The sequence below is a fragment of the Cervus canadensis genome, chromosome 25 (assembly GCF_019320065.1).
Source record: "Cervus canadensis isolate Bull #8, Minnesota chromosome 25, ASM1932006v1, whole genome shotgun sequence".
In the NCBI taxonomy this organism is placed as follows: Eukaryota; Metazoa; Chordata; class Mammalia; order Artiodactyla; family Cervidae; genus Cervus; species Cervus canadensis.
The window spans coordinates 20,841,828-20,867,713 of record NC_057410.1 but is presented as its reverse complement, the minus strand read 5'-3'; the positions used below and the strand labels follow the sequence as shown (position 1 = coordinate 20,867,713).

The 25,886-nt window shown below is 37.1% G+C and overlaps 1 protein-coding gene across 4 annotated transcripts in view; it reads left to right on the top strand.

The window, feature by feature from the left end:
* Positions 1 to 25,886, top strand: part of NELL2 (neural EGFL like 2) — a 438,955-nt gene that overhangs the window by 78,087 nt on the left and 334,982 nt on the right. The window lies entirely within an intron of this gene.

Below are 25,886 nucleotides of genomic sequence, written 5' to 3'. Positions count from 1 at the left end.
TTCGGATAACCCCGGGAGGAGCTGGCCTGGCCTCTCCTCCTAACTTCTGTTCTGCCTCATGGATGACAGTATCTGAGCTGAGACGAGGAGGGGTTAGTGTGAAATACACATATCTTCCACCTCTTTTTAAGGTGCTTGTTTCACACTTCTCCCGCCCCCTCCTCTTCCTTACTTTGTACTCTTGCCAGTCTAATGGATAGTTCCTTAATTACTGTGCAGAAACTCCGATGGCAGATGGTTGATTCTGGAGTCTGGGGAACAATGAATTATAACAAACACCTCATCTGGGTGAAATTGATTTAGGAAGGAAATAGGGTAGCTTAATCTTAGTTAAAACATTGCTCTCTGAAAGTTTCAGGTACAATGGTGCTCAGTTGTGGACGAATTTCTTTATGTGGGTAGCTTTGTGGGAAAATTAAATATTTCAATAGTTTTAAGCACTGTATGTCACAAACAATATATTTAAGATTCCTCATTGAAAGATAACGATTCTTCTCCATCGATAACAAGAGAAAAGAAATAATATTCTTTTACAGTATTCTTTGTCTCACCGTTAATTGTGTACTCAGGATTTTAAAACGTTTTTGTTGAAGTCAATGAACTGGCTATGCACGTGTCTGCATTTAAATTTACCTGCGTTAGGTAGTCAGAAGCAAACTCCAATGAATCAAGGCTTCAGTGTTGATTCACCAACACTTTTGAAGGTTTCTTGGTTTTGGGGAGATGCTGTAACATGACTATTCTAAAAGGTAGCTAAACACATACAGAAAGAGTAGTTTCCCATATGGTGAAATACAGATGAAGGCAAAAAAGTAATGGACTTTGTGGTTTAACATATGTGATGGACCGACCCCTCCCAGATTTTTCTTTTGTGATTTTGGTGCTGTGCCTTCAAAAAATGGCAACTCATAATTAATAAAGAGTTGGATATGCAAAATAAAACTTCAGCAAAATTACCACCAAGAAATAGGCATAAAATAAAACTTGAGTGTTGCTGTAGAGGTGTTGTTGCTCAATATAGCCAGTATGTGTCACCATGGACAGTAACACCAAAGCTTACAGTTGGAAAAGGAGGAAACTGACCTGTGTTGCATTTATTTAAAACAAGTTTACTCTTACAATACGTTAAATGTAATTTTCTCTTTTAATTATGGTGCACCCACTAAATGTTTTTATAATGACAGATATTTGTGATAATATTTTATTTACTTAAAGGTCTTTTTTTTTTCTTTGGTGGGGAGTGTGTGTGTGTGACTTTGATATTGAATCCTTTAAAAACAATGACCAAATCTAATAAAGGAAATAAGATTAGACTGTCAGCAAAATTCACAGAGTGGAATAAAGGTGTCATTAGGGTTAAACTCCTTTTTTTTTTTCTTTTCCTTTTTCTTTTTCTTTTCAACCTGTGATTTTTCAATCCCTGTGAACTGGAAACAGAATTATTTCAGGACTGCCAAACTGAGTAACCGGAAAGCTTTATGGAAGCTAAAGCTCCTAATAAATAAATGGCATTGAAGTGTCCTTAAAATTTCCAAAGATCCTTTAAATTATATTGGTGTTCTTCTTGGCTTTCTCTGAAGAGTGTCTGAGCTGTCACAAATAGAAACCTTCAGGACTGCGCATTTTATGTTCTAATGCTAGACAATTTCTTGGAAATAGAAGGCATCTATATCTTTTTCTGGTTAATTTTAAAAAGAAATGTTTAGTGTTCATTTTTATTAAAATTGTCAGTTGTTCAAGATAGGCATTGTGTTGCGAATGAGTTGTCCATAGTTACTATGTATCCGTGCACACTGATGAACTGCTTTTGTTTCTGTGTTGGTATCAAGACCAATATTTAGAAAGATTAAATGCCCAAGAAGCAAGGTTTTAAGAGATTTGGAGATGCAAAGTTTTATTTCTTGTCTAGTTATCAACCTTATTTCATATAGCCAATCAATCAGCAAGTTTTTTCTGCTGGGTGGGGGCTTTCCAGGTAGCACAGTGGGAAAGGATCTGCCTGCTATGGGTTTGATCCCTGGGTGGGGAAGATCTCCTGGAGTGGGAAATGGCAACCCACTCCAGTATATTTGCCTGGAAAATTCCACAGACAGAGGAGACTGGCGGGCTACAGGCCATGAGGTTGCAAAGAGTCTGACAGGACTGAGTGAGTGAGCTTGCACACATGCACGTGTTCTGAGTAGGCTTATGTTACTATTGTGTTTATTATGCTCTAATGATTTCTCTTATTCTCAGATTGAGAATTTAAAATTGACAGCAGGTGGGTGTTTGAGCCTGCTTGATAGTTCTGTATTACCTTGGAAAGTTCTGTTCTCTGCAATTAGAATGTGGAAACTGTTGTTAAGAAGTCAGTTCTGACTCCTGTTGCTTCACTGGGATTTCATGAGTTTTAGAAAGACAAAAGCTTTCAACCTCTAAAGAATTTATGAATTTGTTTTATAGTGAATTGAGGGTGCTGCAGATATTTTTGTATAGTTTGTAAAATGTCACAGCAGGGATAGTAACACATTATAAAACCTGTGAGATGCTCTCAGATTTCACATAAACCTAGCAGATAAGTAAGTTTGTGCTGTCAGATATGTTCTAAATAGATGGGAGAGATTTTCGAACCATCAGTTTTGTTCTGTAGTCATATTGTCTTTTGTCTCTTGTCTTTAAAGAAATCTTAGCATATTATTTCCCAATGACTTTCGCTCATTTAATATTTTGGTTACTTCATTCTTCCCTTTATTGGTTTTTAAGATGCTTGTAATTTGGTACTTTTCAAATCTAAATACTTTTTTGTAAATTATCATGCAATATGAATCTACTATTATTTAATAATAATACTTATTATATATATAACAAAACAAAGAGAAATGTGTTTCACAGTTATATCTGATGTTTATACAAAAGTTGTTTTGTTGTTGATATTTAGTTTATAATTGTTTTGGAAATTGAAGTAATAAGATACTAATTTAGATCACCCATTGATACATGTGGCTTTTGATCTGTGCCAATGATAATAATTTTCAAAAGAAACAAGTGAACAGGCAACAATTTAGAATCTGTATCAAGATCTTCCATGTATTTCTAGCTGTAATCTGACTAAGCCACAAAAATATGTTTTTAACAAATGGAGGACTGGATGCTGAAGTATTCTGAAATGTTGAGGGCTAGTACAATTATAGATAAAATTCTACCAACCTTGTTTAAAGTCGAGGGAGTATTCTTCAAGATAATGATCACAGTAATGTTCTTCCCTCTTTGTGCACAAGAGACCAAGAATAAGAGTGTACAGAAGCATAGTTCTAGGACTTTCTAGCATGACTTTCAGATCTTTGGTTTTAATATTTGCCCTGGCTGTGTTCCCAAACTAGATCATTTCCTCTTTGGTTTAATAAAATTTCTTCTGGGGTGTCCACAGATTTTTATAATACTATTAATCTCCACAAGAGAAGTAGATAAGATAAAAGCATATTTCCCCCCTGATTTGGTAATTTGAAAAATAAATTTTTTAGTAATTATTTTTAAAGAACTTTAATATTTTAAAGGAAAAAAGAATTCCCAAGTCTATCCTTATGACAGTATTTGAAAATAAGAATGAAATTGGACATTTGGTGGTGGGTCATTGGCTTGATGAGGCAGTAGCAACTGCATAAGGAAAGTGAGTGGCAGTGAATATCTGACCTTCAGTGAAGATCGGAGAGTATCTGTGGACTTACAGTGACCATTGGTGCCCCATTAGAATAGAACAGCACAGTGGCTGAGAGATAGAACAAGTGGAATTTCATTATTTGTGTTTCTGTCATAAAGTTAATTTCTATGAGCTTCAGTACCCTCAATTATAAAATTAATGTTGTTATGAAGAATTTTTTTGTGCAGTTACTGTTCTGCTAGGTATTAGGCATATAACAAATGAAGTTAGAACTTTCATAATGCCTTCAAAGTGTCATTAAACAAACAATTACACAGATAATAATTTAATCACTATTAAGATAAATGATATGAAGAAAAACTAAGGATGTAAGAGAATCTACATCTTGTTTAGGGAGTTGCAGGATCAGGGAAGCTCTTTGAAGAAGAATCACTTAAGCTGATAGCCAAAGGATACCTAAGAGTAGTGTGGGGAAGAGGAGCTGTGGGGATTCAGAAAGAAGGACTAACACGGGCAAAGGAAACAGCGTGAGCAAAGATCTTTTCCTCAAATGAGCATAGTGCATTTGCCCAGAGTGGTGGAAACCTAAGCATTGTGATATGAAATGAAGCAGATGAAGATAGCATGGATCAGGTTACATGGTACATCATACTTATACAGAAGAATTGAAAGTTTATCATTATGCAATATATATTGTGGCAGGGTTAATAATCTCTCAGAGATGTTCATATCCTAGGAACCTGATTATATATTGTGTTACTTGTCAAGGGGGAATTAAGGTTGCAAATCAGTTGCTCTTAAGATAAGGAAATTTTCTTGGATGATTTAGGTAGGCCTCGTGTAATCACACAGGTCCTTTAAATGGGAAAGTAGAAGCTAGAATAGCCAGTGTCAGAGTGAGGCAAAGAAGAATGACTAGACCTGGACATTGCTAGCTTTGAAGATAAAAGTGGGCCACGAGCAAAGGAATGTAGGCAGTCTCCAGAATTTGGAAAATGTAAGAAAGCAGATTTTCATTCATTGTGTCCAGAAGGAATATGGCACAGCTGACACCTTGATGTTAGTCCAGTAAGATTCCATTTGGACTTCTGACCTCCAGAAATGTGAGATAATGAATTGGTGTTGATTTAAGCCACTAAGTTTGTGGTGATTTGCTACAGCAGCAATAGGAAACTAACACAGGTTTTGATAAATGGAAGTGGGAGATGCTGGAAGAAATAAAACCGTGGAAGTGGCTTTGAAATTGTGCAATAGGCACATGCTGGAAGAATTTTGAGAAGCATGATAAAAGCAAAGGCTAGATACCCTTGAATAGACTGTTCGTAGAAGTAGGGATGTTGGTGGTTCTACTAGTGAGGGCTCAGAAAAAGATGGAAGAACATGGTAGAGAAAGCCTAAATCATCTCAGAGAACACCTGACCTGTCATGAACAGACTGTTTGTAGAGATATGGGCAATAGAGGCAATGCTAGTGAGGGCTCAGAGACCAGGAACACGTTACTGAAAACTAGAGGGAAGGATATCCTTGTTAGATAGTGGCCGAAATCTGAGCTGAATTCTGCCCTGCTGTTATGTGGAAAGTCAAACTTGTAAACACGAATTTAGATATTTAGCTGAGATAATATATATGCAGAGGTGCAGCCTGGCTTTCTCTTACTGCTTGTAGTAAAATGTGAAAGGAGAAAGATAGATTGAGGGAAGAATTGTTAAGCAAAAAGGAACCAGAACTTTACATCTGAGAAATTCTTCGCCTATCCAGATTGCAAAATATGCTGAAATTAGGAGATTTGCTGGCAGGAAAGCCTTTTTTGGAAAAAAAGCTGATGGTGTGACCTAAAAACATCTTGGTAGTGCCTCAGAAGTAAAGCCAGAGTATTCAGTTCCAAAGAGGGCTCTTTAAAGAAAGTGAACATGTGACATGAATTCCCTCACACATCTCAGAGGAAGCCCATAATAGAGATGAATCTATCCAAGAGGTATTTGTGGAGGAACCTCTTGTCTGTTGGAGTAAATCTCAATGACATATATGGGAGACACAAAAGGTTCTTAAGAAGATCATACCAGCAATAACACTCCAGGCCTGAAAGGGGAAGTGAGAGGATGTAATGAAAGAAGGTTGTTGGACCCCCTAAATTCTACAACTAAATATAGGCTGATTAAACTGCTCAGCTGTAAACACGTGCTACCTTTCATGGGCAGAAGCGAGACCCCAAAGACAAAACTTATAGCCCAGAGGATTATTCTCAGACCTTGAAACTGGATGCAGTTTACCTGGCTGGATTTCAAAATTGCATGGGTCTGGTGTCTAAATTTTTTAACTTGCATTTTCTCCCTTTTTGAATTGGGATGTCAATAACTTATCCCATGTCTATCCCACCACTGAATTTTGGGAGGAGATAACTTGTTTCTTGAGTTTCGCAGTTTCACAGATGATAGGAATTGTGTCTCAGAATGGATAATATTCAAAGCCTCATTTTCACCTGATTTAGATGGTGAGATTTGGAGCTTTTGAATTGGTAAGATTTAGACCAGATTTTAAACTTTGAGTTGATATTCTAAAGGCTTGACTGAGTCTTTTGGGGATTTGGGGATAGAGTAAATGTGGTTTCATTAGGGATGGACAGGTTATCCTTCTAAAGGACAGATGGTGGTAGGCTGGATAATGATCCTCCAACTGTCTATGTACTAGATCCTTAGAACATGTGAATATGTTGTGTTACATGGAGGGATTAAGGTTGCCAAAGGAATGAAGGTTCATAATCAGTGGACTGTAAGATATGGGCATTTTCCTGGATTATCTGGGTGAGCCTCATGTAACCACTCAGGGGGTTGCCCTCTGGGTCCTAGAGGTGGTTCCCCCCAGGACAGTACCCTGGGCCACGGCCATGACGCTCTTTTAAATATGGAGGAGGGAGGTAGAACAGTCAGTGTGATGCAATGTGAGAAAGACTTGATTGACCATTGCTGACTTTGAAGTTGGAATGTGGCCATAAGCCGAGGAATGTGGGCAGTTTCTAGAAGCTACAAAAAGCAAGGAAATGGATTTTCCCCTAGAACCTCCAGGAGGAACATAGCCTCACAGACACCTCGGTTTTAGCCTAGTGAGATTCATTTTGGACTTCTGAACCTCTAAAACTGTGACATAATAAATTTGCATTGATTTAGCCATTAGATTTGTGGGGATTTGTTACAGCAGCAATAGGAAAGTGATGTATATGTTAAACATTTATTTTGTAACTGAATTAAACTTTTTGGGCCTGCCTTCATCTAGTCATGATAATATATTTGTGCAATGACTGGAAATTTGAAGTAGCCAATTAAAGTTAACTTAGTTGTTTGGGACTTAAAAGTTTAAATATAAAGTCAGAGTCTTTATACTAAATTATTAGTCTTTAAGGGATTCTCTCCATCATTTAATTATGAGTTCATTCTCAGAACAAACAGTAAAATCAAGTGATGGGTTTTTTTTTTTTTTCTTTTTCAAAAATATATCCTTCCTCTCCACAACAGGTTAATCCAGAGGTTGAGAGGGAAAATAGAAAGCATGCATATTTTGGAAGTAGAATGGATAGCACTTAGCATGGTGTTTGGCCCCCGGTGAGACTGTGAGAGTGCGGTCCACAGAACTATGGACTACAAGAATAACTAGAGTTTCCTATCAAAAGTGCCAGGGATCTCTGTAGGATGCTAACTTGGGAGGAGCTGGAGCCATCTTGACAGACTTTGACAGGTCAATGATCTTTTCTTTTTTTTTGGCTGAGCCAGAATCCCTGTGGCAGAGGATCCTGGTGGGCTACAGTCCACACGGCTTATGGGATCCTAGTTCCCTGGCCAGGGATTGATCCCATGCCTCTGCAATGGGAGCATGGAGCCCTAACCACAGGGCCACCAGGCTTGTGGCGTGCATCTTCAAAAATAGCTGAAGTGGAGGGCATTTTTTTTGGCTTTATTCCATCTCCCACTGGCTCCTTCACGTCGTGCTGGTTCCAGACCCCATTCTTGCAGACACCTATTTTTTGGGGGTTATTTTCTGTCTGTAATTCAAATAATCATCTGTCAATATGGTCACTGATAACTTAGGTAATAGATATTAAGGCCTTATTAAGGTGTGATATGTCTCCTATTGATTTTCACTTAATTAATTCATTAATTCAACTGAACAAATATTTATTTCACTGCTACTATGTATAAAGAAGTCATAAAGTATAGTAGAGGAAGAAAGATGTCTATATAAATTAGTACAGGAGGTAAAGCAGGAACTAAAATTTAATTGTAAATAGTGAAAAAGAAAATTTGGAACTGTAGCATAAAGAAGGTAGAACTCTGAAAATTATTTGTCCTAGTCTATAGTTGATGACAGGTAGATAATCATTTAACTATGAGCCAATTATAAGAACAAATAGAATAAAGTCAAGTGTTGGGTTTTTGTGTGTTTTGTTTGTTTGCTTATTTTTGCAAAAATACCTAAGGACTGTCTCTTAACCTTCTAATGAGAAATCTTTTAGTTTGAGGTATTTATCATTTTGGTCAAATTTTTATTTTTCATGTTAAAAATTTATCTATCTGTGTCAGATCATCCAAAGCTAGTGCCTTTGAGTCATGTAAGCATGTCTCTTACATTGTTTTTACTGACTTTATAAAACTTTTCATCTTTTGCTAGGCTTCAGTTTAGAATTGACATTGAAGAGATAGGTGCCAATCATATGGGGAACATTTTATAAGCAAATGGCTTATTGGGGGATATTTTTGTTGTGGTAACTTTTGCATCACATTTATTGAAACTCATATGTCGACTACCGTAATTAAAAAGAATTAGCGAGAGAGCTGATGGGAAGAAAAGCACTACTCTTCCCTTTCTCATTAAGGCTGCTGCCAGGAGCTGGACATGGGCACTTGGACAAGTATTTGCTGAGTTGTTCTTGATGGGAACCCTCCTGACAGTCTTCATTCTGGGAAGGGATAGGGAGTCCAGACAACCACGTGGCTCTCCCTTCAAAGGAAAAATTTAGAAGGAAGACAACCAATCAGTGCTCAGAAGGTCACACTTTGCTTGTCTAGCAAAGGGAAGAAATTGTGGAGGCAATTCCAAGTTCATATTGATATGCTGTAGTAGTTTTTAGTAGTCAGGAACATAGACTCCAGAGCTAGATATCTCAATTTCAAATCTTGGTTCCTTTGTTACTAGTGTAAACTTTAACTTGCTACTTATCTCTACTTCAATTGAGATAATGACGGTACTATTTCTTAGAGTTGATGTGTAAACTATATCAATAAAGCTGTGCATGGCATTTACCAAACATTCAGTACTCATATATTGCTTTTATTTTGGAATCAGCTTAGCAGCAGGGCAATCTCCCTTGGATTGTTTTAGGGGCTCCCTGGTAGGAAAGCTGGGTTTTGTGTAGGAACGAAGGTAAGGTGACTTGCCGTGTGATGTGGGGATAAAGGTGAAGGTAAACTGGAGTGGGGGAGAAACTGGCCCTGCAGCAGCTCCTGTTCTATTTTTTCTGTTTGGGGTTTATTGGGGGTGAAGAGGACATGCTGATTTGGGTAGAAAGATGAAAACAATGGGTCCATTTGTAGGGAAGGAGTATAATCTGCCCTGTTGTACACTTTTCAGAAGTGGGGGTGGGGCATAGAGTAAATCAACAAAAGAAGATTCAGAATATAGTTCCTCGATAGTCACCCCAACACACATTGCTTTTTAAGTGTGTTAAAGTCTAGCTTAGATTTTGAGTCTCATATATACGGAGGATGAGATGGTTGGATGGCATCATTGACGCGATGGACATGAGTTTGAGTAGGCTCCGGGAGTTGGTGATGGACAGGGAAGCCTGGCATGCTGCAGTCCTTGGGGTCTCAGAGAGTTGGACACAACTGAGTGACTGACTTGAACTGAACTGAGTCGTATATAGATTTTGAGTCACAATATAGTGGAGAGAAGCATTAGAAGTTCTGAGAAACCACCCAGTTTTTTAATCTGTCTCTGTCTGGGTAACCTTGGCCTTCCTTGGCAAAGTACAAATTTCGTCTGTTGGTGGGAGCTGGTGATAGAGGATAAGGTTTTGCGGAACCTTGAATGGTGGCTGCAGGGCCAGTGTAGTGTTGGCAGGACCCTTGGCTGGCCCTGTGGGTCCTTTATGGATTAGAGTCCCTTTCCCTACATTCCCAGCTACATCTTTGACTTCTCTTGAACATATCTTGTTGGCATGATTGTTTCTCTTCATAATCTCTCTGCTAATTTTCATTCCAGTGTCACTGGGACTCTGATCTTAAGTAATTTACTGTCTTGTTTCCCTGTTGAGACAATAAGTTCCCCAGGGGAAGGATCATGCCCTATATTTTTCCTGGTCACTAACAACTCTGCCAGTTCCCTTCTCTGGATGGTTCTTCCTCTTTCTTTTTCCTGGTGAACTTTTACATATTTTTCAGGACTCAGCTAAGCTACTAATCTTTTCTTTTGGTGAAACTGTTGTTTCTTCTGTGCTGTCTTAGCTTTCTCTACTAAAACAACCACCTCACTGTATTATAGCTAGGTTTTTTCCTTAATATAAAAACTCACCCCACTTCTATTTTCCTTGCTGCTACTTCCCTGGTCCACACCATCGCCTTCTCTCACCTGGGTGATTGTAGTAGCCTCCTAAGTGGTCTTCCCGTTTACACTCTTGCTCCCTTTTAGTCGGTTTTCAACACAGTTGCTAGAATGATCCTTTCAGAACATAATTCACATCACGTCACTGCTTTACTCCAAACATTTAATAGTTCTCTACTTCACTCAAAGATAAAGTTCTTATTATGCCCTGCAAAGACCTGCATGAACACTCCTACCCTGCCCCGTTACTCTCTGGCCTGCTGTTCTCCCCCTTGCTCTTGGCTTTAACTCTGCTGGCCTCCTTGATGTTCCTTAAACAGGCCTGGCACTCTCGTGACTCAGGGCCTTTGCACTGGCTGTTTATTCTGCCTGGAATCCTATTCTCCCGGATATCTACATGTTTTCCCTCTTTTTTCAAATATTTTATCAACTATCAATTTGTTAATGAGGCCTACTCTGAATGCTGAGTAAAATTTCAACTTGTCTTATACCCCATAAGTATTCTTGATATATTTTAGTCAGATCTGTTAGTTTTCATAACATTTATCATCTAGAATGATGAATAATTCAATTATCATATTAATTGTTTATTCTCCCTCTTCCCTCTAAAGAGTAAGCTTCATAAGAGCTGGGTTTTGGGAATGTTTTATTCACTAATAGATCAGTCAAGTGTCTACCATATAGTAGGAACTCCATAAATATTTGTCACATGAGTCTCCTTGTTTTGCTGACTAGTCTGCAATTTACTGAGGCTTGGAACTCTACCTCGTTCCTTCTTGTGGCCTCTTGGCCTGTTGTGGTGGCAAACACGATGTGCTCAGTAAACCATCAGTAAGTGAATATTTGGAGCGTTGAATTGAGTCCATTTGGTCATGACAGATCTGGTTGTTTTTGTGTGATGTTTTTATGTTTTATATTTATGTAACTTTAAAGAAGGCTGAAGAGCTGTTCTACTAAATCAAAACACTTCATTCTCCAGTCATAAGAAAAGGCAAGAGGTTTGAGATGAATTGAAAAAGCGAGTTCTGCTTAACTTAGATCTGAATTATTCTGAGATGGCTCTTCTCCATCCCAAGATGAAGTGTGCCACAGGGAAAACAGCAGCGTGGTGAAGAAGCTGACCATCATGAATACTTCTTGACAATGCGAGTTTACAGTTTTAGTTTAATATGTTGTGAATTCACCATTTAGCAGAGACACTCATATTCATATGAATGCACTAAGAAAGATTTCCAAGACAGGATTGATTTGGGTTATCTGTGCTGTGGTACTCCTCCACTGCTGTAAATCAGCCAAACTGGAGTCCTACCGAGAGGACAGCGACCAGAGAGTGGAGAGGTTTGGAAGCCATGTCAGATGAGGAGCAGATGAAAGAGCTTGGGAATTTTAGCCGGAGAATAAAAAACTGTAGATGTGACCCTGTATTTTAGATATTTGAAGGGTTGTCATGTAAGGGAGGACTTAGATTTATTTTGTGCTGTTCTGGAGCAAAATTTTAGCCTGGAGAATAAAAGACAGTGTAGATATGACCTATATTTTAGATATTTGAAGGCTAGTCATAAATGGGAGATCTGAGATTTATTTTGTACTGTTCCAGAGCAGTGATTCCTAAGTATTAGTCTGATGATCAGTGTTAATTAATTACCTTGTTAGAAGTACTCTCAGACTTTCCTAAACTAAGTTTGTATCTCTGGGGTTGAATCCTAGGAATCTACGTTTTCAAAAAGCTTCCTGTGATTCTAATGTTCAGGCAAATTTGTGAACCATTGTCTAAGCTGTCCAGTAGAGCAGACACTGGCCACTTGTGGCTCATAAGTACTTGAAATGTGTCTGTTACAGACTGAGATGCAGTGGAAGTATCAAAATATACTTTGAGTTCTGAAGGCAATCTATAAAATCTCAATATTTTAATATTGATTATATGTTGAAATAATATTTTGATTAAATAGATATATTATTAAAATTAAAATGATGTGTTTCTTTTACTTTTTTAGTGCAGCTAATAGAAACTTAAATTTATTTATGTGACACATTTGTGGCTTTCATACTTCTTATACTGGACAGAACTGTTATCGAGGACAAAACTAGGATCTGCAAAGAAAGTTAGGAAGAGACAAATTTTGAGTTGACATAAGGAAAACATTTTTAACATTTAAATTCAAAAATTAAGAGACTTATTTTAAGCAGTATTTGTCCATCCATCCATCTGTTCATCCATCCAATAAACATGCTTCTAATAATACTCAAATAGAGATTAAATGACCTGTATCAAGGAAAATATTTCAATGGGGGAGGGTTGGGGACTAGACTAAATGATTTCTAATGTTACTTTAGTTTCAAATGAATGTGAATTATTACCTTTTCTCTTTTAATTAACTTTTCTTTTTATTGTAACCACGGGTATCCAGGACATCTTCTTTTTCATCTCTCTGACAATCTGTAACTCTCTCTTCAAAACAGTTCCGTTTTAAAAAGCATCTTGGATTGTCCTAATACTCTGAAGTCTGCTACTGAGTGATATCTCGTCATTTACTGCTGTCCTCTGCATTGTGTATCTCTCTTATAAATATTCCTTCTTTTTAAAAATTGAAATACAGTTGATTTACACTGCTGTGTTAATTCTGCTATACGTCTAAGTGATTCAGTTAAGCATATGTACATTCTTTTAATATCCTTTCCATTATGGTTTATCACAAGGTGTGGATATAGTTCCCTGTGTTATACAGTCGGACCTTGTTGTTTATCCATTCTGTATATAATAGTTTGTGTCTGCTAACCCCAAACTCCCAGTGCATTCCTCCTTCCTCCCCACTGCCCTGGCACCCTTTGAGTCTGTTCTTTCCATCTTTGAGTCTGTTTCTGTTTCATAGATAGATAGGTTCATTTGTGTCATATAAACATTCTTTCTTAATAAAGTGATCCACTTTATTTCTTCCATACATGGTGTTTAGTTTTTAATCTTTTTGCTTGTCTATTTAAATGGAGAGTCCCCTAGGCAAACAGTGTGTCTAATTCTGTGTTCTTATAGTCTAACACATTGTGCTGGTGGACCATTAAATGTCCCAGAAAAAGTGCCAAATAGATTAAGTATTTCAGAGCAGAACATAACCTATATTTTTAGAACTAATTTAAATTTCCAGCAGTAATTGGTAGCTGAACATCCTCACTTTGAGTTGTGTGTGTTGACATATACTTGTAACTGAGCAGAGCTCTTCCTGGAGACTGACAGATTTTAAAAAAAAAAAAAAATGGTTGCTGTGTGCTACCAATGAGAGGCATGCTCCTAGTAACTGAATGTTGAACCTGGATGTTTCCAGAGAGCCTGTTGATTTTGGAGGAGGACATGTCGTTCACTGATATGCTTTGGTATTTCTTTCTACATTTCATGAAATTGCTAGTTATACTATAAATACAGATTTATTTAAGTGTATGGGTAATACTGAGAGGCAGCTTATTTTATGGTACTGTCATTCATGTATTTGTTCTTCCTTCTGAGACATTTTCAAAAGTTGGGTTAATATATATTAATATTACTGCTTTTGTTTATACTGCCTATCCTCTGATGTTCAGAGTGAATTTATATAGGATACTTAGTAGATAATTCAAACATCTTAGAAAAGCACTGTGACTCTAGGCTTTCTGATTTTGCCCTTTAAGAGAAAACAGAGATTTTTCTTACAGGAGAAGAAACATCATACCCCCAAGTAAAAGGGAGAGATGCTTTGAGGTGTCTCAAAAGTGGAATTGTTTCACCCAAATTTGAGACCAAAGAATCCACACTTGGACTTGTTGGGGGTTTTAGGACACTTCTGTTTTATTATTATTCTAAAAGAAAACACATAGGCATGACTTTACCAAATTTCTTTAACTTAAAATTCAAGGTTCAGAAATTGGAGCTCATTTTAATTGGACTTTTAACACTTCAAACTCAAATGTAATTTGCTTTTACCATAACCCTTACCAAATCCTTCTTGAAGTCCATCACTAATTTCTATGATGAACAATAATCCTGCAAATATAGGACATTGTTTTATAAATTATGATTTTCATAGGCAATTATGGGTAAAAATTAAGAGTTATTTGAGGTTGAAATGAACTGGTTATAAGCACTTGAGTTGGAGTGTGAAGATGAAGTATGGGAATTTCCAAAAAATCAGACCTATAAAGGGGATGAAAACACAGAATAGATGTGTATTTATTGCCACTCACCTTGAAAACACTGACTATGATGCAGAGGTCAATTTGTTTCAAGTTGCTGCAGAAATTTCATTATCCTTATCATAGACCTCCCTCTACAACAAAGCATCTCATAGTCCATTTCATCCCTTTGCTGCTATGGGTCCACTTTTTAATAACTGAGCTGCATTTCTGGCAAAAATAGTGTAATTTAAGTTGTTCTTTGATAACACACTTCCAAATTAGAATCTGTTTCAGAGACTAATGGAGAAAAATGAGTGTTGACTCTGTGAATCATTGACCAAGCAGGAAACTGTTGAGTAGGAGAGAACCTACCTATTTAATGACTATTACTTTTGTTATTTTGGTCAGCAAATTAGTGAAGTTGGAGGGCAAAGTTGGGAAAAGGCCAGATATGTTGTGGAAAGTTGCGGGCTCAGTCTTGTTTCTAAAACTTTCTGGGATTGATGTTAATTAATTTCACAGGCATCAGACAAGTAAAAGTCAGATTTTAAGTAAACACTCACTGTCTGAGCTGCCTCATAAAGAAATTGGAGGGAATGTTTAAATTGTAGCCATCTGTATGTAGCAAAGCTTTTCTCTTGTGGGAAAAACACAGAAAAGAGGGGCAAATACAGATCTAACTCTAAAATTTTTGGACTTTCTGAAGTTGTATAACTGTGCAACAAATATATACTACTGGGAGACATCAGAGGCTTCATTTTCTTTCCATGGTGTCTTAGAAGAAGTAGGTAAGGAAAATAAAATTTGCTGTTTTTCTCCAACAGTGTGCATTGAAATGTGACTCCACGGAAGGAAACGTTTGTATTGTTAAACTGAGATACTGCATTTCAGGTTCAAGGCTCTCTATTAAAAAAAAAAAAAAGAGTAAATCAAATGCTTTGTTAATATTGATGACCATTGGATAGTGACTGCATTTAGGTTCTAGTGGATTAAATGGAGAGGATTCGTAAAATAAATCTCTAAAAATATGAGAGAGGATGATGGGAAGTCTGTAATGAATGTTTTTCTTCTTGCGGCAGAAGGACTTATTTTTAATTACAGAAAGTAGAATGGAGTGAAAGCAAAGATCAAATGTTTTTGAAGGGCAAAATCCGTCTTGTGGCATTGTACGTATTGAAGAAGAATAAGATATGGCAGACGACGCACAAACAGATTCAGCTGTCAGTATGTGATGTGTGAAAAGACCTGGGTAGTGCTGGCTCTGGAACTGGGTCTCACTGGCACATTATGCTGCCAACATTTGGAGCTGAAATAGGCCATCTTGCACATGGCATATCCTCCCTCTGTAGGAGGACTGGGTTTATGATAAATGTTGGTCAGCCACTATTCCATCCTCTGGAGAGACCCATGAAACTTTTTTGCATTTTGATTTTAAAAGCACTGTATCTTTGGAGCTATAGTTTAATTCTGTCTATAGCTATGTGCGTGCTAAGTCGCTTTAGCTGTGTCCGACTCTTTGCAACCCCGTGGACTGTAGCCCGTCAGGCCCCTTGGTCCATGGGATTCTCCAGGCAAGAATACTGGAGTGGGCTGCTATTTCCTCCTCCAGTCTATAGCTATAGCTGTAAATAAATTGTTGGTGAAAAGTGAAAATTTAGCAGGATGCTTAAAATGACTGAAAGATGGTAATACTTGACTTTATATCATTCTGTTTAATATTATCGTGTGCTGACAGTGATGGTAGTAGTGGTTTAGTTGTGAAGTCGTGTCCAACTCTTTGTGATTCCATGAACTGTAGCCTGCCGTGCTCCTCCATCCATTGGATTTTCCAGGCAAGAATACTGGAGTGGGTTGCCATTTCCTTCTCTAGAGGAAATTCTCAATCCAGGGATTGAACCCACGTTTCTTATGTCTCCTGCAGTGTAGATGGATTCTTTACCGCTCAGTCACCAAGGAAGCCCTGTATTAACAGCAGTGGGTTATCTTTTTTTATATGTACATATATTGTTATTGACATGCCTTTATAAGTTAAAAAAAAAAAAACAAACCAAAACCGAAATCTGGACTTGTCTGCAGTTTTAGTCCATTTAATGTTTCAGTATTTTTTCCAATAGAAAAATGTATAGAAATGACTACCGTATCCATTACCACATTTCCCCTGAAGTTTGCCATTAATTTTTATTTATGAGTGTGAATTCTTTACTCACCTTATCTGTGGTGGTGGGTGGGTGAGTTTGGCAGACTAATCCAGTTAGATCTTGTTTAGTCTTTCCAAAATACTTTGTGATGACCAGATGAGAAAGCAGAGACATTATTTTACCAACAAAGGTCCGTCTAGTCAAAGCTATGGTTTTTCCAGTAGTCATGTATGGATGTCAGAGTTGGACTATAAAGAAAGCTGAGCGCCAAAGAATTGATGCTTTCGAACTGTGGTGTTGGAGAAGACTCTTGAGAGTCCTTTGGACTGCAAGGAGCTCCAACAAGTCAATCCTAAAGGAGATCAGTCCTGAGTATTCATTGGACGGACTGATGCTGAAGCTGAAACTCCAATACTTTGGCCACCTGATGGGAAGAACTGACTCATTGGAAAAGACCCTGATGCTGGGAAAAATTGAGGGCGGGAGGAGAGGGAGATGACAGAGGATGAGATGGTTGGATAGCATCACTGATGAGATGGACATGAGTTTGAGTGGGCTCTGGAAGTTGGTGATGGACAGGAAAGCCTCGTGTGCTGCAGTCCATGGGGTCGCAAAGAGTTGGACACGGCTGAGCGACTGAACTGATTTCTATTACAAATGATAACTGTTTAATGTTCCTTTGTTAATTCTTTGAACAAAAAGAGAAACATTGATGAATTACTTGATTAATACAATATGGATAGCATTCTAATCAGATTTCATTCATAATTATATAAATATGTACCCACAACATAAGCTTGTTAAGCATACTGTATGCAAGATAATTAGGCTCACAGAGCTCTGGATACCCCCAAGAGCCAAGTCATATTTGTCTGTTTCATCTAATCCCTTTATCTGGATTTACCGCTTTCTTCCTAAATTGTACTTGCTCCTTCCTGGTTCCCTTTGGCTATTCTCTTTCGTTGACATCTACATTGTTGTCACTGTTGTCAAAGGTTTATAGAGTTGCTATGGGCTCCTTTTAACAGTATTGCCAGGGCTTTGTTTGCAAGTCCCTGTCATTTTAAATTATGTATTCATTTTGCTACTGTTTCATCATGAACTTCAAGTTGGTAAATTTTACAACAACTGTGAGAAACTTCAGTTTCATAAACTTGCTTTATTCATTAGGCTGTACTCCAATGTTTTAGTATATACTTCCAATATTAATTTTTTATAGAGGGAAAATTTACTTTTGTATCCACACCCTCTTTGATGAAAAAAACCTGATGCTCAAATTAAATTTAATTTTTAAAAATGAAATTATAAAAAACTTTAATAAGTTTATTAACACAGCCAGTAATATATAAGACAAATCAACATATTTTTCAAAGGACTCTTTGGATACCATTTAAAAAATGACCAAATGTACTGAATAGACATCATTGTCGCTCAATCTCTTACACTTTTCCACTTACGCAGAGATTTCTCTTCCCACTTAGTTCATTTTTATATTGTTGGGATTATTTATGTCTGCATTATTTTTATAATCCCAAAAAATAATAATTAGAAAATATTTTTAGTTCTGTCTCTCAAAATGGTTATTATTCCCTATGGGACTGTATTTGTCTACACATACATGTTTTTATTGAGATACAATTAACATGCAATTGAATGTATAAATTTTGAGTGCTTAGTTTAATTTTTGATAATTGTCTACAATTGTGTATCTACTATCCAGAACAAGGTATAGAATATCTCCTTCCACTCCTTGTTCCACAACTATGCTCTGATTTCTTCTGTGATAGATGTTCGCCTATATTTTGGAATCATGCAGTAGGTATTCTTTTGGTATTTCTTTTCTGGCTTCTTTCACTTAATGCAATGTTTTTGAGTTTTTTCATGTTGTATGTACCAGTAATGCATTTGTTTTTATTGCTGAGTTTTATTCTATTGTAGAGTGTACCACAATTTGGTTATTTCTCTGTTGCTAAACATTTGGTACTTTTCTAGTAAGAAAAATCCTGGTTATGTGAGTAAGGCTGCATGAAATTTCTTGTACAAATCTCTTTTGGACATATGCTTTATTTCTCTTGGTTAAATACCAAGTGAGAAGTTAGGTGAAAGTTGCCGTGTAGATGTATATTTAACTTTTTAAGAAACTGCCAATCATTTCTTCAAAGTGGTCGTACTATTGTGTCCCTGTGGTCACATAGAAATGCTCCACATCCTTACCAACATTTGTTTTTGTAGTCTTTTTTATTTTAGTCAGTTTTTGTGGGTATGAAAAAAATATCTCATTTTGGATTCAGTTTGCATTTTCCTGCTATAGCACAATATACTATTCAATCATTTCTTTTTGTGAAATATCTGTTCAGTTGTTCTGTCCATTTAAAAAATGTGTTGTTTATATTTTTGTTGTTGGTTCTTGTAGAATTTCTTTGTATATTGTAGATACTAGTCATTTATCAGATATATACCTTGTAAATGTTTTCTTCCAGTTTGTGGTTGTTTGTTCATTTTCTTAATGGAGTCTTTTAATGAGCAGGGATATTTACTTTTAATGAAGTTAAATTTATCATTTTTTTCTTTTATGGTTGGGGCATTTTGTGTCTTGTCCAAGAAATCTGATGTTCATTTAATTTTAAAAACCTCTTAATTTGTGAATTCCTTCTTCCCAACATGTAAATTCAGCAGAAAGAAACAGACCAGTATCACCTTAAATTTTTAAAGCTACTGTCACAAAACTGTTGCTTACATGGTCAGGGCAAGTAACATAAATAAGCTCACTGAACCGTTTATGAGATTATAAGGAGTAGTGAGGTTAATAGCTAAATGGAAAGTTCAAGTTTCACTTAAAGCTATTCAAATTCAAATTTACATGCCTGGAGATGGATTGGCCAGCTGGGGGAGTTTGTAATCCCTGCCTTAAAGAACTATTGAAATAGAGTTTTATCAAATGATTTTTGTCCAGTGACCGCTGCTTAAAGCATGAGCTCTTTTCAGGTGAGGAGGAGTAGATTAAAAAAAAAAAAAAATCTAGTTTCTCAGATATTCTGGCTCTTTTGCCTTTTTCTACAGTGATGATAGTTCATAAGGAGAGAGATATGGCTTTGGTGACTTCATACCCAAAGGAAAGTCTTGAGATCTTTGGGAGGCTTGGTGTCTGATTCCTCTATCTGCGTGCGTGTGTGTGTTTGTGTTGATGCCCATCCCTCTGCTGCTCTCCAGGGTGATGTCCCAGGCCCACCTGTTGCTACTAGGCTGGCAACTGTGGCTCAAGTCTATGTCTGCTGTTACCTGTACACTGGCCTTGTACTTGTGCACTCCGTCAGAGCCAGTGGAATCACCTGGATGACTGTCTTTCCTTGGTCCTGCTGATGCTATAGAAGAGCCTCATGAGGTCTGGCTGTGACTGCCACACGAACCTAGTCTGGCTATCTGGCTGCTTTGCATCGCTCTCTGTTAAAGCCACCTAACCGTTTCTCTGGTCTGTTCTCTGGCAAGGTCCCAATCCAGACCTTGGGAAAGATGAATCCCAAGACATCCCCCCTGCTTGGCACACTGCACTGCCAAGTTTAACCTGGTGGGAAAGGGGTATAATTAGTACACTGCTAGAGATCTCTATCAGGTGCTATCAGGGAATATCAGAGATCTCTAAGAGCTTGGTTCTTGTTATATATAAGGAAGGACTTGAGAAATATATAAAATCCTCTCTGGAGATAGTAGCAGGTTTGCAAGGCTGTAGTCTTAATGCAAAATCCTATTTTTGACTTACAGAAGTTGAATATTCCTTAGGCTTTTTTTCTTTGCACTCCTTCTGTCTGAGCCAAAATCTTCCTCCTAGGCAGAAGGATGCTTAGGCTAGCTGAGGTGAATGCATTCAGAAAAGTGCATTAATAATTTATAAAATATTCTCCTTGTTACACATAAGAAATAGAAATAAGTCCACAGTGTTAAATATACTGTGTTAATCTTAGTGGACTTAAACAGTAAATAGCAATAGGATGTATGATTATAGTGCTTAAGAAATATGCATCTTAGTATGGAAGAGAAAATTAATAGAAGTAAAATACATATCATAAGAGAATAATCCAATGTGCTTACTTCATAGGAATGATGATTTACATATTCCATTCTTAAGGCTGATTGCATCCTTGCTGTACCAGTGAGCTTGGCATGGGGTCAGTCACTACCCTGCCAATAGTGATAATGGTGACTGTGTAGCTGAGTCTCTAGCTATTCCTGCGGTTCTTTTTCTGTCCTGGCTTTTCAGCCCTGGAACTGTTAGAATCATAGAGAATTATGTAATATTCTGGTTCTGGTATCATGCATTATGTAGCAGGGGAGAAAATTTTACCTGATAGTCAGCTGTTCTCTCTATGTCACCACAAGATTAAAAGGTCACCTTCCAGAGACCCTTGGCTGATACTGGCTTTAGAATATTATCGCTTATGAGATGTCAGAATGCCATGGGTGATAGATGGATTGTTTTTAATTTTAAAATTCTGGAAAGTGGTGTAACTGAAAAATTCAAGGTAATACCTGTATGTATCATACATGCAGACTTCAAATGGAAATGGAAAGATCATTTAGAAAATTTAAAAATTATTGGCCTGAGAAAAAACAGAAAAAATATTTTTTAGGATTTATTTTGCATTGCTCATCTTAAATGGGTTCCATTGCTTACAATAAAATGTCATAACACTTTGATATGTTGTCTGAAAGGGGAGAGTATGGAAGAAAAATTATATATTTTTTAACTTGGAACCCAGGCTGCTCTGCTGTTGTGGCAACTTAAAATGCGATAGATTGCAGCAGGAGCAATACCACCATGATAAATGAAAATGTTCCAGAGGAGCTCTGCTGATCAATATTGCTAGTGATCCATAAAGTGAGGACTCTCTTAGCGGGGTTTGACATGGTTAGAAACTCCAACATTTTTCATATAAAGCAAATTCAAGCATCATAGTACCTCTTTCCAGGTGATCCCTGCCACTCTAAAGAAGGGGAGAAGCCATCCCCATCTGTGGCATCAAGCATCTTCATAAAAGCATAATGTCCATGTTGATGTTGACCCCATAGACTGCCTGGCAGTGCTGGAATTTTCCCTTAAGATAAATGTATCGTTAACTGTGATGGCTCCAAAAGAACTTTTGTGGTCTTCGGGGGTCAATAATCTGTAAGTATATAGTAGCATAATGAACTACAGATGCTGTGAAAGCACTTTTGCAGACATCTGGCCTATAAGTTGTCTTTTAAATGGCCTTATACCATGTACATGGCCAAATCAGTGACTTTAGTGGATCCACTCCAATCATTAGTCAGTATGGTTATTAGTTCTCTTGGTATAAATGTTCCAAATCCATTTTTATTATATTAACATTTTTATAAGTCCAGAATCAGCACTGCCTTAACATGGAGCTCAAGTCATTTTCTAATATAAAGTCTTGAATTTTGAATGCCTTCAGGATTAAATCCTTGACATAAATGGAGAATAACCAGAGAAAGAAAAAGTACAACTTGGCTCAAAGACATTCCTTGGAAATGGAGGCATATTGAATTTGCTGTTAAAGGATCTTTGGGGTGACTCTCATGTGAACATAGAGTAAAAAATAATAATAAGGCTGATTGACCCATAATTTTTGCTTTAGGACTATGTGTGTTTTGTGAGTGTGTCTTTATGAAAAGGGCTTCCCTGGTGGCTCAGGGAAAGAATGGTAAAGAATGGAAAGATGGTAAAGAATCCGCCTGCAATGTGGGAGACCTGAGTTTGATCCCTGAGTTGGGAAGATCCCCTGGAGAAGGGAATAGCTACCCACTCAAGTATTCTGGCCTGGAGAATTCCATAGACTGTTTATTCCATGGAGTAATAAAGAGTTGGACACAACTGAGTGACTTTCACTTCACTTAATGAAAAATCTCTGGTTCACAAGGTTCCAAATCTTAATTAGTGTTGGGTCATTTCCTTCGCTTCAGAATAGCAAGTTTCCATTGAATTAAAAATGCATCTTTTACCTTAAGGACCGTTTCTTGCCCCCAGCTTGCTTTCTAAGTTGTAAGTGTCCAATAAAAAGGTGTGATGTGTGGAATTGTCCAACATGGTAGCCATTAGTCCAAAATGGTAGTCATTAGTTCAGTATGGTAGCCATTGGTCCAATATGGTAACCAAGTGTGGTATTGCACACTTGAAATGTGACTAATGTGGATGAGGAACTGAGCTTCAAATTTTAATTTAAATTTAGTAGCTTAAGTTTAAGTAGCCTTGCATGGCTAGTGCATTGATACACCCACTGCAGGCCCCAGGGTAGACTACTCTGCACGCTGCACTGTGTTGAAGAGCTCTAGATACTGTCCCTCATTCCTGTCGCCTTCCTGTTCCTCTTGATGGACTTTAGGTCAGAAATGGCAACATGTGACTAAGAAAGACTTTTTACTCAATTAATCATCTTTATCCCTTTGCCACTCATTTTGGATGGGAAGGTCTTTTGTTTGAGACATAAACAATAGGACAGTTGGCTTTTTTGAGTATAGTTTGGAGTCTGTATTATTTAATCTCATTTTCTCAAGTTAGAAGTGATCAAATACTTTGAAGTTTTCTAGGTTGTATAGAAAAGGAGACTCACCTTACATTTAGGAAATTTAGTGGAACTTTAGAACTCTCATTATTCACATTTTTGAGTGGTAAATACAGTTGACTAGGAGGGTATATCCAAAAACAAAACAGTATGTCCAAAATATTCAGCAAGGGACAGGTTGGAATTATCTGCCAGTTTATGGCTTCCCAGACTTAAAATAAGAGAATGGGTACCAATTGTAACTTAAGAGATCGTTTCCTTTTATATCACATGTGTATACTGATAAACACTCTCTAAGGTATTATTCTTTGATAATATGAGAAATAGAAAATAGAGGTTTGCTGTGACCAGCTCATCAGAATTGAATACTTCTTACTACAGTTATGATTTATTTGTTATAGACTGAATTTTAAAATTGAGTAGACTAATGCTCTTCTTTAAAAATATTTTTCAGATTCTAATTTACACACAGTGAAATGCACAGACACTAGGTGTACAGTTCAGTGAGTCTGACAAATGTGTATATCTGTGTATCTCATATCTCGTGCCTCTAGGAACTCCAGCATTTCTCATGTAAAACAAATGCAAGCGTCATAGTCCCTCTTTCCAGGTGATCCCTGCGACTCCCCTCTGCCACCCCCACTTTTGAGGAAACTCTGATTTCCATAACTGTACCTCAGTTTTTTTGTTCTCCTGTGTCTAGATTCCTTTTTTTGGCATAATGTTTTAGAGATTCATTCATGTAGTACATCTGAAATTTGTCTTTTGAAATTGTCATTGTATACATATATCACAACTTGTTTTTGCATTCTTTTGTTGGTAGATATCTGATTTGTTTCCTTTTTAGCTACAATTAAAGCTGCTGTGAAAATTCCTGTTCAAGTCTTTTTTGTATATGTGCTTCCATTTTTATTGGTAAATTGGAGGAGTGGAATTGCTGGCTCACAAGGTTGGTATATGTTTAACTTATTAAGAAACTATTAAACTGTTTTTCTAAGCACTGGTATCATTTTATATTCCTTCCAGCAATGTCTGAGCATCCCGGTTACTCCATTATTTCTCTTACATTTGGTGCTCTAAGGGTGTTAATGAGTATATAGTGGTATCTCTGGCTTTAATTTTCATTCCCTAAAGATGAATAATGCTAAATACCTTTTCATGTGCTTATTGCTCATTCATATATCTTTAATGAAGTTTTTGTTCAGTTCTTTTACTTAATTTTATAGTATATATGTATGTATGTATTTATGTGTATATGTGTATAAGTATATATCTATATATATAGAGAGAGTCATTTTCTCTCATCTCTAGCTCACTTGTTTTTTTTTTTTTTTTCATTTTTAAAAAATTTATTTTTTTCTATTGAAGGATAATTGCTTTATAGAATTTTGGTGTTTTCTGTCAAACCTCAACATAAGTCAGGCATAGGTATACATATATCCCCTCCCTTTTGGACTTCCCTGGTGGCTCAGACAGTAAAGACCTGGGTTTGATCCCTGAGTTGGGAAGATCCCCTGGATAAGGAAATGGCAACCCACTCCAGTACTCTTTCCTGGAAAATTCCATGGACTGAGGAGCCTGGTCCATGGGGTCACAAAGAGTCAACTTCACTGAGCGACTTCACTTTCACTTTGAAACTCCCTCCCCTCTCCCTCCCCGCCCCACCCCTCTAGGTGGATACAGAGCCCCTGTTTGAGTTTCCTGAGCCATACAGCAAATTCCTGAGTGATATATCCTGAGCGATATAGCAAATTGGCTATCTATTTTACACATGGTAATGCAGGTTTCCATGTCACTCTTTCCATACATCTCACCCTCTCCTTCCCTCTCCTCATGTCCATAAGTCTATTTTCTATGTCTGTTTCTCCATTGTTGCCCTGTAAATAAGTTCTTCAGTGCCATTTTCTAATGAAATCTTTTGATGAGCATGTTTTGATTTCCTAGCGTAGCTGTAACAAATTACCACACACTTTGGGGCTTAAAACAGTGGACATTTATTCTTTCAGATTTCTATAGGCCAGAAGTCTGAAATCATGATTTTAGCAATACTCCCGCTGAAGAATCCTTTTTTGCCTCTTCCTACTTTCTGGTAGCCCTCAGCAATCCTTGATATTCCTTGGCTGGTACCTGCAGTATTCCAGTTTTTACCTCTGTCTACGCATGGCCTGCTTCTTTCTCTGTCTGTGTTTCTGTGTCTCCATGTGTTACATGGCCTTTTTATAAGAATATCAGTCCTTGGATTTAGACCCTTCCTAAATCTTGAAGTATGATCTGATCTTAACTAAGTCCAATAAGGTTACACTCTGAAATTCCAGTGAACAAGTCATGGGGAGACACTATTCAAGATGATAGACTTGTCTATTTCTTTTCTTAATGAAATCTTTTGGTAAACAGAAGTTTTTCACTTTAATGAAATCCAGCTTATCTGTTTTTTTAAATTTTTTTTTATTTTATTGCTGATGCTTTCTGTGCTCTGTATAATAAATCTTTGCAACTCAAGTTCTAAAAGATATGCTCTTGTGTTTTCTACCAGAAGTTTTGTACTTTTTACTTTTACATTGAGGTCAGTCATACGTTTTGAATTTCTTTTTGGTTTTATAGCACGAGAAGTAATTCAAGGATTATTTTCTTTTACACATGGACATCAAAGTTTTTCAGCATGATTTATTGAAAACATTATCTTTTACACTTTGAATTTCTTTGTCAAATTTGCTTTTGTCAAAGTTTATTGAATAGACCTCTTTTTCTAGACTCTCTGAGCTATTCTTGTATCACACTGTTCTGATTATGCATTTAATGGTAAGTGTTGAAATCAGGTAGTGT